Below are 17,685 nucleotides of genomic sequence, written 5' to 3'. Positions count from 1 at the left end.
AGACAGAATAGTTTTGTCATACCTGGTTCTCCCAAAGGTCTTAATAATTCTGAGGGAATGTTATCTCCTCTAGGTGTCTTACTTTAGTATTTCTCTCAGTGCTCTGTTAAACGTTCCTTGCAATATTACACATGCCGTGTCATCTTCATCTACTTTCTCTTCCCTTCCAGTAACATTGTCTTTGAGTTTATTTCCTTTATATAGATAGCCATTCTGTACATACCTTCCACATTTCAGCTTACCCTTCTTTGCTTGGTCTTGAATTGCCATCTGAGTTCTTGATATTATACAGCTGCTTCGCTTTTCTCCAATGGTTCCTTTAATTTCCCTGTATATGACATCTATCTTTCTCATACTCATTCTTACTGCTGCATATTTGCATGTTTTGTCAATTTCTCTTTTTATGTATGAACTCAGTTTTATCTGCTTCACTTGCTGTGTTATAATATTCCTCCCCCTCCCCCCCCCCCCCCTCTCCCTATTTTTCAGATTCAGTATTTCATTTTTTTTTTCAAGGAAATTGTATTCACCATTGACTGTAGAAGTTATTTATTTCACAATTGCAATTTCAGTCTTTGGGCCATTTTCAAGTGGTACTGCAAACATTTATGCTTCAGCACATGCCAGAGTTTAAAATCCTTCGACATGTATACAAGCCACTGTGGCGTCAACAGGTCGTATTGACCTCGATTAACACCATCTTTGGACTCTGATTGCTCTGCCGAGCCACCATGTTGGTTTTTAGTTCTGGTCTGTATCGCAAGCTGTGTAGACCTATATGACTTACTGCGAAATATATCTTTATGTGGAATTTAATGGGGATAGTTATTGCATTCAACCAATAATTGTATCGCGTTCCCATACTGGTGACCCCTAAGTTTCTACGTCTTCCGCGGTGGGTGTTGTAAATCAATAGGTAATGTGCCCAACGCCATGGCTACCTCAGCCAATGGTTTGTTCGAAGATTTGGAAGCTCTACAAAGATCGCCGGACATCTTCATTCCTTGGCCGACGACCGGTTCTACATTAATTCATAGTGATTCACGATCTCCAGCCACGTCAACTTCAAATTTTGTCACTCTACAATGGTTGAGTGCTACGCTACTAACACAAACAATGGACTTGGGTTTTGTGTCGCCAGACTGGGTTCACCAGCACGTGAAGTGTGAAGTGAATAATATTCAGAACTGTGTACTTACTGATCGATTGTATAATGCTCAAAGTGATCTACATTCGCACACATACTTTGACTCCCAACAGACCGCAACAACATTTTATTGTCGTGCTGTGTGCAGCACCACCATTATTGCAAAATGCACCTGGCCACTATCAACTGCAACCTGTTCCGGTTTTGCCTCATTGGCAAAATAATCAAGAATTTTAGTGCACACAATTCGCCATGCTCACTCAAGAAGAAATTAAACTTTGGTCATACAAGCTACTGCCCCCCCCCCCTCCCCTCCCCATTTGCAGGGGGCCCTGGTTACGGTTGCTGAGCCGCTCGCCTCTCTCACAGCACCGCTTGTGTCTGCGGCGTCGGCATTCCATGTTATGTCCAGAGTGGGTCAATTCAATTCAGTACCTGTAATCTCTAGTCCAGTTTACGGGACCCCTGCACGTATTGCGCAACCATTCATTCCTACGGTACCGGCCGTGCAAGCCGTATCGTGTTTTCACGACATGTCAAGGACAATGCAACCCACTGTTGCTATGGGCGTGCTTGCCAGTAACACACCTACGCCTACTGTGCCCCAGTCTGCTGTACGGTCTCTCCTACCACGGACCAGCCAGTTTTCCAAGGGACACTGAAGCCGCCTTCGTCTCCTCCCTCTGGTCATCTGCCGAAGCTGCTTCCTTTATGCGAGGACAACCCTGTATCGTGGTCTGCCCTTGTGGAGCATCTTTTCGAGTAGCATCATGTGTCCGACAACAACTCTCAATTCCTGTGTCTCGTCACGCACCTCCACGATCACTTAGACTTAATTTGCGATCAACTCCTCTCGCCAACGCCTCCACCAAAGTACGAGTTCACGAAAAAAACAATCGTGGACTGACTCACCTGCTTACCACAAGAATTAATCATCAAGATCTTGTACAACGAACATCTGGGGGACCGGACTGCATCACAACTCTGGCGCCACCTTCAGTTGCTCAGGAGTGAGCATACAGTACCGGACGTCACTCAGTGGGCGGTATGGTCCGCCAAATTGCCTACCGACCCACAGATTCACCTGCTACCACATTCCTTCGAGTCAATCGGCTCTTGTTTCTACATCACATACCAGCCGTATGCATTGCTACGACAACACCAACCAGCTCACCACTGTTCGCCACAACTGCTCCTGTTTACCTGCTGTCTGCTGGCAGAGGCACAGCTCGCCCCACATCCGCACTTTCTACACCACCTGGCAGTATTCGCTTGCTCTCTCCACTGTCCGAACATTCCAGGATCGCCCACACACCGTATGTGCCGGTATACGTGCCAGAACAAATCGACGAGGACAAGCCTCCTCCGCTGCTGCAGTCACCACCACCACCACCACCACCACCACCACCACATCCGGCTCATCCGTACTGCTGGTACCACAAGATTTTCGGCGATAATCCTAAGAAGTGCCGGTTACCTTGTCAGCACCAAAGCCGACCGTAGGACCTGAAAGATGCCGAGTCCTGCAGGGAACCTCACAGGTGTCCCCATACATTGCACTCCGTCCACTCGTAGCCCGGCCGAGCAGTCATTTATACGTGACCGACATTTCGTCACGGCTCGTTTTCCTAGTCGACACCGGTGCTGATAAGTCTATCATACCTACATCGATGGCTCCCCCCGTCTTTTCACCGACGAGGTCACTTCTGGGAGCTGTCAACAAATCAACATTACGAACCTCAGGCTCTGTCAAAGTTACGGTGCACCTATCTCCTTCTCTGTGTTTTCCGTGGACTTTCTACATTGCCGACATTGGTGAACCAATTCTCGGTATGGATTTTTTGTCCCATTACAAACTCTCTCCGAACACGGTTCAGGGCTCGGTGCTACACCATCCCACTAACATTCAAATACTGTGCTCCCGCACTTATGCTCCAAGTTCTGTTTCTCTCGCAACATGTGAGTTAGTACACGAGTGCTCTGCCCTCACGGGCAACACTGTGACCTGCGTCACTAACCTACTTTCAGAATACGACTTGGCGGCACAACTCAGCCAGGAAAACGACGAGCTGAAACAATGAATATCACACACTTACAACGAGCTCGTCGCGGCTCGTACCTCACTGCTGAAACTGCAGTACACAGTGCCGCCACATAACCTTGTTTCCCCAGCAGACACCAGCTCGGACACTCAGCAGGTTAGACTAAAAACATTAATTGCCTGTGACAATTCGCGTCCGGTAGACACCGCACCCCCGAGGCACTCACCACATTCAGTGCCACGTGTTTCAAACAGTGTGTCTAATGACAGTCGTGCGTGCGATACGAGCACGTCCACCGCGCAGGCAGCTGCCCCGCGTGTTGATAAACATTCCCCTTCTCTCGCGCGCCAACCACACGACTCGGCGGTCACCGCTGTTCCCTGCGTGACCCCAACACCTCTCTCGTCTGTGCCAGTTACCCGAGGCAAGACTGACAACAGACAGTCGCTGTGCATCCTGACCCGCTCCGTGCTGCACGTGCATCCGACCTCTCCAAACAAGTGCACACTGTGCTCACGTAATAGACATGTGACTTTCGAGCTGAATTTTCCCATCCGCGCTAATGGTTACACCTCGTCGTGCCCCACTCGTCCAAAAACTTCACGTCAGGATGTTACTCAGTCTCGTGTGGAGTTCTCAGTTTCTTCTGTCACTGACGGAATGACACACGAGATAATTACCACTGCCAGCCCTCCTATTAGGCACAGGGTTAGATGCCTCAACCCCATTAAATTGCACGCGGCACGGCAGCAAATTAACAAACTTTTGGAGGCAGGTATTCTACAACCGTTGGACAGCAACTGGTCTTCACCGATTCGTCCCCAAACACGACAGTTCTTTTCGAATGTGCGGTGATTACAGACGCTTAAACGCTCGTACCGTCATGGGAAATTACCCCGTGCTGAACATAAACAATTTCACTCGTATGTTATCAGGTGCCACAGTCTTCAGTGTGATGGACTGTAAAAGTGCCTATCACGACATTCCTGTTGTGCCTGAAGACATACCATTGACAGCTATTATCATGCTGCTCGGTTTGTTCCAATACAACTTCATACCGTCCGGCCTGAAAAATGTGGCACAAACATGGCAACATTTCATCGACTCAATCTTATGACAGTTCGAGTTTTACTTTGCATATCTGGCTGACACTCATTTTCAGCAACTCGGCTGAGGAACACGAAAATCATTTATACAAGGTTCTCCAGAGCTTGAACTCCAACAGTGTCGAGGTCAACAAGAACAAATTCCAATTGCACCAGTCCTCTGTCACATTTTTGGGTTACACCATCTCCACAGATGGAATACAGCCTCCAGAATCCCGCATGCAGGTCATCACGTCACTGCCGCCTCCGGCTACTTACAAAGAACTCTGACGTTTCTTGTGTACAATAAATTACCACCATCGGCATCTGCCTTCTGCTGCCGCCATGCAGGCCCCACTGACAGACTTGTTGTTGGGCAAACAGACTTCAGGCCTTAAACCAGTTTGCTGAACTGAGCCTATGCTGTAGGCCCTCAAGGCTCTAAAAACTTTCTTACCTCATGCCATGACACTTGCCCATTCTGACCCGTTGGCCGAGTTGTTCATCACTACGGACGCCAGCGACATCGCTGTGGGGACAGTACAACAGCAACGCAAGAGCGACACAGTTTCTCCCCTTCATTTCTTCTCTAGAAAAGTGTCAACAGCTCAGAAGAGATATTCCGCTTTTGATAGGGAACTTCTGGCGGTCTACGAAGCCGTCAAACACTTTCACCCCGATGTTGGGGGCCGCTTTGTCTTCATCCTCACCGATCACAAACACTAGCAGATGCTTTCTGCAACCGTCCCGAGGACCAACCCACTCGGCGTTTCCACCACTTTGATTTAGTCTCTCAATTCACAACACACGTCTACTACATCAAAGGTACAGAAAACATCCCCTCTGATTTTTTCTCGCGTATCAATACTGTCTCACGCATCATCGACTTATCCAACCTGGCCGCTCTCCAGGCCTCTGTCAAGGAATCTCTAGCTCTCCTCACGGATCCTCAAACATCTCGTGTTTACCAAAGCCAAGTTTCCCACTGTTTTGGATGAGGTGTAGTGAAATTCTTCTACTGGCACCCTGCGGCAGTTGCTCCCGCCCACATTGCGCAGGCAAGCTTTCGACGCCTTGTGTGACCTTGCTCACCCTGGCGTCTGCGCCACTACGTGGCCCGTATCCGAGCATTTCGTTTGGAAAAATATTGTACGGGTCTGCCAGAACTGAGCACGCAGCTGCGTCTCCTGGCTATGCAACAAAATCGGCCACCACACCACCCCTCCACTAGGCATGTTTGACATTCCACAAGGACGATTTCGTCATTTACATATTGACCTTATAGGTCCACTACCACCGTCGGAGGGCCACAGATATATTCTCTCCACAACCGACTGCATGTCTCATGGGGTGGAAGCTGTTCCTTTACCCAACACAACTGCTGAAACTGTGGCCAAGGGTTTCGTCTCCTCATTTATTGGCAGGTTCAGCTGCCCGACTGGCATCACCATCTGTGTGGCATCAATAGGTCGTATCGACCACAATTAACATTATCTTTGGACTCTGATTGCTCTGCCGAGCCACCATGTTAGTTTTTAGTTCTGTTCTGTATCACAAGCTGTGTACACATATATGACTTACTGTGAAATATATCTCTATGTGGAATTTAATGGGGATAGTTATTGCATTCAACCGATAATCGTATCCTGTTCCCATGCCATCACAAAAAACAAGATTTTTAATCTTATAAAATCTGCTGATGTTCACATTTACCTTCAAAAGGTCTCAACAACGAGGTTAAATACTTGGCCAACCAATAAGTAGGTGCATCTACATTACTCACTATCGGTGTAAATGTCAATCATTTTAGATACCATACTTGCTTTGTCTTATTCTTAGAGGCATAAAGTTTTATCTATGACTAACACTCATTACCGACAGTGTTATCTCTGACATGCGTGTGTTTACTCCACAATGTACGGCACTTTAATTTTGCGAGCACCTTACCTCGAGAATGACTGAAAGGTTGTCAACCGTAATATCGGAACAAGGTTTAATGCCTCAAAAAGAGGTTATAAGATGAACATCAACCAAAGGAAGTCAAGGACAATGGGATGTATTCAAATTATAAGGGGTGCTCAAACAGATTCCATCTGAGGGTGTTGCTGCAACATACGTGCAACAAAGTGTGACTCTAATGAGGATATACAAGCACTGACCTACAGGCAGGGAATTAGTGTGGCATTTGTGTCCTTCTGACATGTGTGTGGTAAATGTGAAAACATCAAATATGACAACGTTCTTACCAAATGTGTCCAAACAGGACCAAGTTGCTGTAATTCTTTTCTTAGCTGTCAAAGAACAAACACCAGAGAACCGGAGAATGAAGAATGTGTATGGGACAGCATATCTGTCAAAAAGCACTATTGTGGAACGGTATGACAGCTGGTGCTGCTGCTTCGTGATAATGCGTGAGCTCAGATCACAAATATCTTAAGACGGAAGTTATGCCAACTCAAATGGGAGACACATGAGCACCAGCTCGATAGTCCTGATCTTTCCCCATGTGATTAATATGCCTTCCGTCACTTAAAAGAGGCTGTGAAGGGTCAACAATTTCTGTCGCACAATGATGTGCAGCAGGCTGTTACGGACCTCTAAACTATGTATAGTAATGCCCCCGAAGTTCAGATCTCACACATCTGGTGAGGGCAACTGCAACAGGAAAAACGCCAATACTGTATTCTTGCCTCATTTGCTGTATTCCAACTCCCCTCTGCCTGTGCAATGTTCCAACTGTGTTTTACTAAATGGGTATCTACAAGCTGGTGCATTGCTTGGATGATTGCCTCAATGCCCACAATGATTTTGCACAATTGGAATACTGGTTCTGGACAGTGTAATGGTTTTCGGACAAAAACTTTTTGATCACCCATTATAAACCACCTGATGCTGAGGGTAATGGAACACTGAAAAGAGTATATGTGTTTCTTTTTATTCTGGCAGCAAAATAACTGTACATGGCTGAAGTAGAGAGAACTGCAACCTGGCCCTAGCAAGAAAAGAAATGGTTCTGAAAAAGAGGAATTTGTTATATCGTGTATAAATTAAAGTGTCAAAAAGTAATTGTATAGATAAAAAAATCTACTTGCCAAACATTGGCAGAAGAAGACACGCATAAATAAAGAATTTAAAAAAAAGGAATGGAGAGGTTTAGAAAAAGGGGAAGAGTTTGGAAAAGTCACCTATAACACCGGGTTAGGGAAGACTTGCTGTGTGTTCTCCTGCTGCCAAATCGTGAGTACATTTTTTTACCCATCCAATTACTTTACATTGTCCAAAAGTGTTAAGATACGTTTTCCAAAAGTATCAGCCTTGAATTTAGCATTATATGGAAGTCACCCATGGACGTCTAGCTGTTCAGACTAGAAGGGAATAGAAGTTTATGCAATTTGGTGCTTCAGAAGAATGCTGAAGATTAGGTGGGCAGATCAAATAACTACTGAGGTGGTACTGAATCGAATTGAGGGGAAAAAAGAATTTTTGTGGCACAACATGGCTGAACTAAGGAATGGCTCATAGGGCACATCTTGAAGCATCACGAAATTATGAGTTTGGTAAACTATGTTTAGTAATGCCCCCGAAGTTCAGATCTCACACATCTGGTGAGGGCAACTGCAACAGGAAAAATGCCAATACTGTATTCTTGCCTCATTTGCTGTATTCCAACTCCCCTCTGCCTGTGCAATGTTCCAACTGTTTACTGTGTATTTAGTGTGATAAATCAGGAACTTGTGGTCTGCCTACTGGAACTTTGATTACGAAACACATGTTATACAACTGACTTTATTCTACTTCTCCGGAATGATCTAAGAATAATTTCTGTGTGTGATTCAGATGAATATTTTACCAAGAACTATTACCATCTGGTTCACAGACCAACTGACAATTTACATCATCGTTATCTAAGTTATTTATATTCAATAAACGTTGTTGCTTGATGTGAGCCTTACAACATTGACGGCAAGGTGATCACAGTTTTGTTTCAACAAGTGCTAAATGGATGCCACATTTCTTGAACTTTGACAGCAACAGCTAAACTAACGACAGTAACATCACCACAGGTTGACCAAGCACTTATTTTGTTTACAGGAACAGCAGCAGCACTTAAATGAACGACAACAGCAGCCGCAGTAGTCACAGATGTTCCCAGCCACACTCACATTTCAGTCATTTAACAACGTTCAACAATAATGGTAAATACCTCAAGAAAGCTTTGTGGTACTTTTCGAGGCAAGCGACATTAAATGTCTGCATCACAGACAGGTCTCTCTGCTGCCTGCGAATCCTCAATCATATTCCTTGGCTGAAAAGTTAGCCCCATTGTCTGATCTTTTAGTGTTACCATAGTCTGACATATTCTCTTTATTGTCTGAGCATTTTTCCAACAAAATACATGTGGTGGTGGCAAGGCTAGAATTCTTACAACATCAGAAGTCCAACATTGTATGTTACACAGCTTGGATTGGGAAATTTTAGGGACTGAATTGAAAATGGAACTTCACGCCTGAATATGGTAAATCATAAACAGATAGTTTAATTAGTGACTTAGTGAGCCACGTAGCCTCGGATAAAGAGGTTCACATACAAGCCTTACAACAGTCTTACCACTCTCTAGCTAAAGTGCCACAAACTTCTCGTGCATTTGAAATCGCGCAAGTGTCACAACAAATGTTTTATGCAGGGTTTGACATTTTGTATGTGGCCCAGAGGCATAGTAATGTAATGCAGTGAGTTATAGTATCAGATTGTAAGATGGTAAATAATTTAGGCAGTGGTGGCCAATCTGACACATTCTCCACAATCCCAAGGTAGTACCAGGTTTTGTTCACAATGATACACTGTTTCCCAATTGCCCTGATGGTTATTTCTTGCATCGCAGGTAGGAATGTCCACATTATGAGGACAAGTGTTGTGAAGTGCTTACATAAACCTTTACATGAAGGTCACACTGTGTAATTATCCCACAGCACAGGAGGCACCAGGCAGCAAATCTAGCTGATGAAAATTTATAACATTCCCAGTGATGTGGTGCTGGTCTCACATAACATTTTGTTACAGGCTACAGTGCAAAACAGCTCTGTGACCCCCCCCCCCCCTCTTTTTTTTTTTTTTACCTGTCAACCGAGACTATACTCGGTCTCCAATGCATTTTCTGATTTTGGATTTTCATTACATCATGCAGTACTACAGTACTATGTTTCCTCAGCTGGGAGGTTCCTTGTGCTGCCATTGAGAAATTTCATACACAACTCGCACAACTCTTTGAACGTGTTTTGGGGAAAACAGTTGAATTTCCAGCCTTTATTGTCTTAAAACCTACAGCAAATCCTGGATTTTGCAAAGTCAGTGCTATTCCATTAGGCATTACAGATTTTATCAGGACTCAATTGTTGTTGTTGTCTTCAGTCCTGAGACTGGTTTGATGCAGCTCTCCATGCTACTCTATCCTGTGCAAGCTTCTTCATCTCCCAGTACTTACTGCAACCTATATCCTTCTAAATCTGCTTAGTGTATTCATCTCTTGGTCTTCCTCTACGATTTTTACCCACCACGCTGCCCTCCAATGCTAAATTTGTGATCCCTTGATGCCTCAGAACATGTCCTACCAACCGGTCCCTCCTTCTTGTCAAGTTGTGCCACAAACTCCTCTTCTCCCCAATTCTATTCAATACCTCCTCATTAGTTATGTGATCTACCTATCTTATCTTCAGCATTCTTCTGTAGCACCACATTTTGAAAGCTTCTATTCTCTTCTTGTCCAAACTATTTATTGTCCATGTTTCACTTCCATACATGGTTACACTCCATACAAATACTTTCAGAAATGACTTCCTGACACTTAAATCTATACTCGATGTCAACAAATTTCTCTTCTTCAGAAACGCTTTCCATACCATTGCCAGTCTATATTTTATATCCTCTCTACTTCGACCATCATCAGTTATTTTGCTCCCCAAATAGCAAAACTCCTTTACTACTTTAAGTGTCTCATTTCCTAATCTAATTCCCTCAGCATCACCCAATTTAATTCGACTACATTCCATTATCCTCATTTTGCTTTTGTTGATGTTCATCTTATATCCTCCTTTCAAGACACTGTCCATTCCCTTGAACTGCTCTTCCAAGTCCTTTGCTGTCTCTGACAGGATTACAATGTCATCGGCGAACCTCAAAGTTTCTATTTCTTCTCCATGGATTTTAATACATACTCCAAATTTTTCTTTTGTTTCCTTTACTGCTTGCTCAATATACAAATTGAATAACACCAGGGAGAGGCTACAACCCTGTCTTGCTCCCTTCCCAACCACTGCTTCCCTTTCATGCCCCTCGACTCTTATAACTGCCATCTGATTTCTGTACAAATTGTAAATAACCTTTCGCTCCCTGTATTTTACCCCTGCCACCTTTAGAATTTGAAAGAGAGTATTCCAGTCAACATTGTCAAAAGCTTTCTCTAAGTCCACAAATGCTAGAAATGTAGGTTTGCCTTTCCTTAATCTATTTTCTAAGATAAGTCGTAGGGTCAGTATTGCCTCACGTGTTCCAACATTTCTGCGGAATCCAAACTGATCTTCGCCGAGGTCTACCAGTTTTTCCATTCGTCTATAAAGAATTCACGTTAGTATTTTGCAGCTGTGACTATTAAACTGATAGTTCGGTAAATTTCACATCTGTCAAGACCTGCTTTCTTTGGGATTGGAATTATTATATTCTTCTTGAAGTCTGAGGGTATTTCGCCTGTCTCATACATCTTGCTCACCAGATGGTAGAGTTTTGTTTGGACTGGCTCTCCCAAGGCCGTCAGTAGTTCCAATGGAATGTTGTCTACTCCCGGGGCCTTGTTTCGACTCAGGTCTTTCAGTGCTGTGTCAAACTCTTCACGCAGTATCTTATCTCCCATTTCCTCTTCATCTACATTCTCTTCCATTTCCATAATATTGTCCTCAAGTACATCGCCCTTGTACAGACCCTCTATATACTCCTTCCACCTTTCTGCTTTCCCTTCTTTGCTTAGAACTGGGTTTCCATCTGAGCTCTTGATATTCATACAAGTGGTTCTCTTTTCTCCAAAGGTCTCTTTAATTTTCCTGTAGGCAGTACCTATCTTACCCCTAGTGAGATAAGCCTCTACATCCTTACATTTGTCCTCTAGCCATCCCTGCTAAGCCATTTTGCACTTCCTGTCGATATCATTTTTGAGACGTTTGTATTCCCTTTTGCCTGCTTCATTTAATGCATTTTTATATTTTCTCCTTTCATCAATTAAATTCAATATTTCTTCTGTTACCCAAGGACTTCTATTAGCCCTCGTCTTTTTACCTACTTGATCCTCTGCTGCCTTCACTATTTCATCCCTCAGAGGTACCCATTCTTCTTCTACTGTATTTCTTTCCCCCATTCCTGTCAATTGTTCCCTTATGCTCTCCCTGAAACTCTGTACAACCTCTGGTTTAGTCAGTTTATCCATGTCCCATCTCCTTAAATTCCCACCTTTTTGCAGTTTATTCAGTTTTAATCAACAGTTCATAACCAATAGATTGTTGTCAGAGTCCACATCTGCCCCTGGAAATGTCTTACAATTTAAAACCTTGTTCCTAAATCTCTGTCTTACCATTATATAATCTATCTGATACCTTCTAGTATCTCCAGGATTCTTCCATGTATACAACCTTCTTTTATGATTCTTGAATCAAGTGTTAGCTATGATTAAGTTATGCTCTGTGCAAAATTTTACCAGACGGCTTCCTCTTTCATTTCTCTCCCCCAATCCATATTCACCCACTATGTTTCCTTCTCTCCCTTTTCCTACTCTCGAATTCCAGTCACCCATGACTATTAAATTTTCGTCTCCCTTCACTACCTGAATAATTTCTTTTATCTCATCACACATTTCATCAATTTCTTCATCATCTGCAGAGGTAGTTGGCATATAAACTTGTACTACTGTAGTAGGCATGGGCTTTGTGTCTATCTTGGCCACAATAATGCGTTCACTATGCTGTTGGTAGTAGCTTACCCGCAGTCCTATTTTTTTTTTTTTTTCATTATTAAACCTACTCCTGCATTACCCCTATTTGATTTTGTATTTATAACCCTGTATTCACCTGACCAGAAGTCTTGTTCCTCCTGCCACCGAACTTCACTAATTCCCACTATATCTAACTTTAACCTATCCATTTCCCTTTTTAAATTTACTAACCTACCTGCCCGATTAAGGGATCTGACATTCCACGCTCCGATCCGTAGAACGCCAGTTTTCTTTCTCCTGATAACGACGTCCTCTTGAGTAGTCCCCGCCCGGAGATCCGAATGGGGGACTATTTTACTTCCGGAATATTTTACCCAAGAGTACGTCATCATCATTTAACCATACAGTAAAGCTGCATGCCCTCGGGAAAAATTATGGCTGTAGTTTCCCCTTGCTTTCAGCCGTTCGCAGTACCAGCACAGCAAGGCTGTTTTGGTTAGTGTTGCAAGGTCGTTTTGGTTAGTGTTACAAGGCCAGATCAGTCAATCATCCAGACTGTTGCCCCTGCACCTACTAAAAATGCTGCTGCCCCTCTTCAGGAACCATACTTTTGTCTGGCCTCTCAACAGATACCCCTCCGTTGTGGTAGCACCTACGGTACGACCATCTGTATCGCTAAGGCACGCAAGCCTCCCCACCAACGGTAAGGTCCATGGTTCATGGGGTGGGACTCAATTGTATCAATTACAAAAACAACAAGTCCCCATTTCCTACAGTCATTAGGCTTCACTGTTGGTGATGGTCAGGAAACTTGGGCGTTCTGAGATGTCAAGCAAACCATTACTGATCATGCAATGATTCTGATCTCTTGCCTCATTCAGATGAAATCTTTTTCTGTACAAGTACAAGGTAACACGGTAGTGCTGTCCACCTCATTTGACCTGTGGCTTTGGACTCTGCAATGCTCTGACTGTTTACTTGTGTGATTAGTGCTTGCCTATTGGGAACTCTGATTATGAAATACTTGTGTTTGGGCTTTATTCTACTGCTTGGGAATGACCTCAGGACAATTTCTATTTGTGGATAAGATTAATATTTCACCCAAAACTCTTAATGTTTGATTCATGGACCAAATGACAATTTACTGAAGTTATTTATTTTCAATATATGTTGTGCCCTGAAGTGAGGCTTACAACGGGAGGGAAGTGTGGAGGTAAAATTTTTTAAGGAAGATCAAGACTTGACTACTGTTAGACACATCAAATAGATGGAGGCTGCAGTAGTAATGTAGAGATGAAAAGGCCTGCAAAGGGTGGGCTAGCACACAGAGCTACATCACATCAGTATTTGGACCAATACCCATAAGAACAGCAACAACATGAAGCCACACAAAATGGTAATTCAGTATTGTCATTTCATTCCACAGTTCCACTCAGTAGATTGTGATCAATTTAAGAAACTTTTGAAGAGGATATAGAACAATATAACATTCACAAGTGGTGAAAGGAGCAGATTTCAAATCGGTGGCATCAATATAACATGCACGGTCGAGCACTGTAGACTGAGTACTTTGAGATAAGACTTAATCATCAGAAATAAACACATTGTTTTTCATTATTATAAACAACTTACACCTTACAGCAACGACTTAAGCCCAAAGCAACTGGCCATAGTGGTGAGTGCCAGTCTCAGTCTCAATGCATGTAATCGGGCTACTGTTCTGACACAAGTGCGACTTGTGAATTCCATCACCCCACAGATGGCTCCAATGGCAGTTGATGAAACCAACACAGCTAAAAGAGGCCTCATCATGAGCCGTTCATGCTGGATAACACATTGAAACAATTTAACTCTGGCTTCAGAATTAGACTGGCCCATTGCTTGCAGACACTGTTTATGATACAGGAGTGCTATTGCTGCATCACCACAACTCTACATAATATATGAGGATTATTACAAAAGCAAAAAATTTTGAGATCTTAGAAATTGCACAACAATCCCCCCCCCCCTCCCCCACTGCTACTGTCAGTGGGGGAGAATCATCAGTGCCAGTACGATGCTAACAATGACCAGGAACATTTGTTTATTGTCTATTTGTCTGATTTTTAAAAATGTGACAAAAATAATGAACCAGATAAATGAGAGGTTCATACTGTAATATGGTTTCTGAACGAAAAAATTGTTCGATCAAAATGTACTGACAGATAACTGAAATTTATGGAAATGTTTATCACGTTCATGGTGACCTTCAGTTGTGACTGACAAAACTAAAATCAAGAACTGAGTAAAAATTTCAACAGAAGAGACATTTCAAAATTAATGAAATGAGCTTATGCTTTCCTGAAATTTCATGATCAGTTCCTTATCCAATTGTTATGGTGAACTGGATACAGAGAAGTCTGTGTGTCAGGTGGGTTTCCTGACCTCGTGTGTCTGGATTTCTTCCTCTGGAAGCATAAGAAGCACCAGGGGTCTGCACTGACTTTCCTCGCTTGGTATGACAAGGATGGTGAGGTGTTTTTGAAATACTTTGTTACTGGTGGTGAGACTTGGGTTTCACATTCACAAACCATAGCAAAACCAAAAAAAAATCAAGACAAATTCTGAGCACCAAAAAGGTTATGGCCTTGTGAGAGTAATCTTAGGAAATCTATGGACAGACCAAGGTGGCCCCACTGCTTGGCCACCTATGTTGCCTGACCTCGTATGTCCAGATTTCTTCCTCTGAAAGCATATGAAGCACCAGGTGTTTGAAACAGCTGTGGGCGCAGATGAAGATCTCTTTGCTGGAATTGCCGTTGCTTCTGGTACCGTTGTGAACATGCCAGGAATCTTCTAACAGACACAACAGTCGATGGCCCGATGATATAATGTGTGCGTACAGGCTAATGATTGTGCATCCTAGTAGTTTCTGTGAATGCCACTACTGTAATAAGCATGCTAAACTACCTTCTGCATAAATAGCCCCCAGCATCAGAAATTAATGTCAGAGACCATATATACCACAGTTAAATTTCTTTGGTTTTGATGGTCTCTATCTACGGTATTAATTTGAATGAATAGTTTTGGAACACCCAATGTATCCAGCTTCTGTGGTCTGCCTTGGAGCACAATTACAGGTTCGTTATTATGGTCCAGCACCTCTATAGGAATTGGGACAGTTTCTCTGTGAAGAATTAATCACTGTCAAGTCATACCACAGAGATACGAACAATATGGCTGTAGATGGATGTTCACAGCTGTAACTATATGTCATGATGGTATAAAAACTTGCATAAAAACTTATGTTACATATGTGCCAACATTACCTATAGCTGAGAGAGGCATGGTCTCATGTGCATGTAACAGTTACTCCCAAACTGTGTGTGTTATTTAGTACACAAATTGGTACTTGCTTTTTGTTACTCTTATATCAGAAACTAATACACTACAGAGGGCAGTGACATTCATATGGAGCAGATGCTAATCTCGTTGCAAAAATACAGATGTCACACTGTAGCTCCTGTCTTCACTGGATTGTCTTGAAGCCCATAGTGAAATACAATCAATGTTTCTTGTTCTATGTCCATAGTCTGCAAATTATGAGGTGTAACTGTGTATATCTTTTAATTAGTTGAGCACTGATTGTTGCTCATTAATGAACAAGTATGAAAGGTTGGTGTCATAAAGAAATAACTTACTAAAAAGGCAAATATTTCATGATTATGAAATCAACAGACCAATTATACTGCCAAAGCTAAATTCAATGACAAAATCAATATGATTCTAACTCATATATGCCAAAACATTATGACAACTGCCCCCCCCCCCTCCTCCTCCCACCAACATTGGATGTTGGCTTGTAGTGTAGTGTAGTGTACATGTTAAGGAAAATATTTAAGTTTAGCAGAGAGGAACGAGGTGTCATTCTAGCCATGACACGGTCCATAACTGGGGAAATTCACTAACATAAGCAGCTTTGACAAAGAGGAAATTGTTATAGCCTGATGCTTAGGAATAAGTGTCTTGGAAATAGTGATTCTGGCAGAATGTTCACATTTTGCTGCCATGAGTAACTATGGAAAGTGGCTGAACTACGGTGAAACCATGAGACGGCAACGAGGAGTTGGACATCCACACCTCATCGTAGAATATGTAGTTTCGAGTCTTCCTCACTTCTCCGACTGTACTGGTGGAAGTAAAGCTTTTAGGATGGGTCATCAGTCGTGCTTGATTAGCTCAATTGGAAGAGCACTTGCTCATGAAAGGTAAAGGTCCTGTGTTTGAATCTTGGTCCTGCACACAGTTTTAATCTGCCAGGAAGTTTCATATCAGCACATACACTCTGCTGCAGAGTAAAAATTTAATTCTAGAATAGCCAGTGATCTATGGCAAACCAGATGACAAGAGTACAGTGTTGTCATGGGCACAAGTGGTTTAGAGCATACTGTTCAGCTCATACTATTGAGCATGTTGATCTGCAGCATATGACCACTGCATGTTCCCATGTTGACACAATGACATCATCAATTGTGATTCCAGTAGGCTCTGGATCATCAAGTGAGGACCACGGATCAATGGACATATGTCGGCTGATCACACGAATCGTGTTTCTTGTTATATCGGATTGATGGTTGTGTCAGGTGATGGCAGTATCTGGTCAGTGGGAACATTCACCAAGGATTTTGTGATGCTTGTGGTAGTAATTGAAGGCACACACACAGCTGTGGATGATGTGAACCTCATTATGGACCAACTGCATCCTTGCAAGTGTGATGTCTTTGTCAATCGGGGTGGCATCTTTAAATAGGATAATTGTCCATGTGACACGGTCAGGAGCAAGCCACTGAACTATCACTGATGTGTTGGCACCAACTTCATTTAATCGGAATCTGGTGGGACATATATGGGACACTATCAGGTGCAATCTTCACACTCATAAACCAACAGCTAGTAATTAATGGAACTGCACGACCTGTGTGCAGACATCTGGTGGTTCATACCTTCAGACACCTACCAATGACCTGTTGGATCCATGCCACACAAGCTTGCTGCTTACTGCATTCCAAAGGGGGAGTAATATGCTATGAAGCAGCTGGTCATAATGTACGGACTCATCTGTGTGGAGCAGAGTGTATACGTGACATCAGAAGCAACAGCTCGAAATATGTGGGAGCCCTGGTACCAGTACGAGCTCATATGATCTTTCAGGAATTGTGTGCTTCATTCCCAGGATATTATGACTGGCCTAAGAATTACATTAGATGGAGAGTAATGTTATTTTATGCAACTACCACCTGAACCATCTACAAGCTGTGTGTGCCAACACTGTTGTTGTCTGCTGCGGCTAAAGAGGAAAAGTCTTAAAACCAGTTAAATCTTTCTTTTTAATCCTCATATATTTATATTCCATAAATGTGTATTTTCCCTCTTTTAACACTTGCGCAATGTAAAAGCCAA

The 17,685-nt window shown here is 43.1% G+C and overlaps 1 long non-coding RNA gene and 1 pseudogene across 1 annotated transcript in view; one reads left to right on the top strand and one right to left on the bottom strand.

Moving 5' to 3' along the window:
- LOC126210395 (tubulin alpha-1 chain-like) overlaps positions 1-17,685 on the top strand; it is a 65,453-nt pseudogene that overhangs the window by 7,741 nt on the left and 40,027 nt on the right.
- Positions 1-17,685, bottom strand: part of LOC126210397 (uncharacterized) — a 55,684-nt gene that overhangs the window by 4,307 nt on the left and 33,692 nt on the right. The window lies entirely within an intron of this gene.

This window comes from Schistocerca nitens, chromosome 10 (genome assembly GCF_023898315.1).
Source record: "Schistocerca nitens isolate TAMUIC-IGC-003100 chromosome 10, iqSchNite1.1, whole genome shotgun sequence".
NCBI lineage: Eukaryota > Metazoa > Arthropoda > Insecta > Orthoptera > Acrididae > Schistocerca > Schistocerca nitens.
This window is presented reverse-complemented; position numbering and strand designations above follow the sequence as displayed.